Below are 1,164 nucleotides of genomic sequence, written 5' to 3'. Positions count from 1 at the left end.
GAAAATTCAACCAAAATTCTTCTCAAAAACAAAACAGAGCCTCGTGAAGCTGACGAATGCTAACATCCGCCATCATTCCCACCCTTCTTAGGTGCTCACACTCTCATCTCTAAAATTCAAAACGCGACCCAAAACAGGCAAGACTTTCAGTTTCACTTTCAACTCCAAAACATCAGAGCAATGTTGATCCTGGATTTACAATAGAACTTCTCCAAACCAAATTGAAACTGAGCAGATATCATGTTGCCATGTACACCTACGGCAAACACAGGTTGAAAATATGAGCTGAAAACACATGATAGCAAGGAAGGGAGAATCAAGTTTCTACCACGGTGAAAAAATCATTAGTGGTTAAAGTTTCAGCGGTAAAGAATTATTTCCAAGGGACCACAGGTTCTAGAAGACTGGAAGGCTACACTACAGACAAATAGAAATTTACTTGTGACAATCGCCCTGGTCCCCACCAAATCTCCGAGAAAATTCTCTCCTAACGGAATGATCTTGCTAGGATTTTCCAGCTCACGATTGAAGAATTGCTCACCTTCGCTCTATATAAGGAGCACGCAATCATTGAAAAAAGGGGGAAGAAATATACCGTTACCCTACCGAAATCCCACTTCAACCATAACCCTCCTACATCCGCCTCCTCCGTCTCCACTAACCCTACCTCACCTCACACCTTCATCTTCTTCACCTAAATCAACCCTCCACCACCACGAGCTCACAACCCTTAACCCTCTTCATCTTCACCGTTAACCTTCATCCAACAAAACCCCTTTACCAACCCTCGCGTCTCCCTCCACCATAAACCGTTCCGGCGGAAGCAATCGAAACACCCACCACTCATCTTCAAACCCTCAGCCGTTAACGCTTCATCCGCTCTGCTTAAAACCCACAAATCACAAACTCCAATCTCCGCCATGCAAGATCCTTCCTCAACCACTCTGACGACGTAATTCGTCGTTTCTCTCTTCTCAACCCACACCGTAGGAAACGCCGAAACACGCCACAGATCCATCCGACGAACCCCTTCTGTCCGGCGAACTTCGCCGCTCTTACATCTTCCCATTTCAGCAACAGCTCACTCTGTCATCATCATCTTCTTCACCTCACGGTGCAACTCTTCGTCAACTCAATTGGGGGTAAAACTTCCGGATCTGGAAT

Source organism: Lathyrus oleraceus, chromosome 5, assembly GCF_024323335.1.
Source record: "Lathyrus oleraceus cultivar Zhongwan6 chromosome 5, CAAS_Psat_ZW6_1.0, whole genome shotgun sequence".
In the NCBI taxonomy this organism is placed as follows: domain Eukaryota; kingdom Viridiplantae; phylum Streptophyta; class Magnoliopsida; order Fabales; family Fabaceae; genus Lathyrus; species Lathyrus oleraceus.
Note: the sequence above shows the minus strand (reverse complement) of the source record.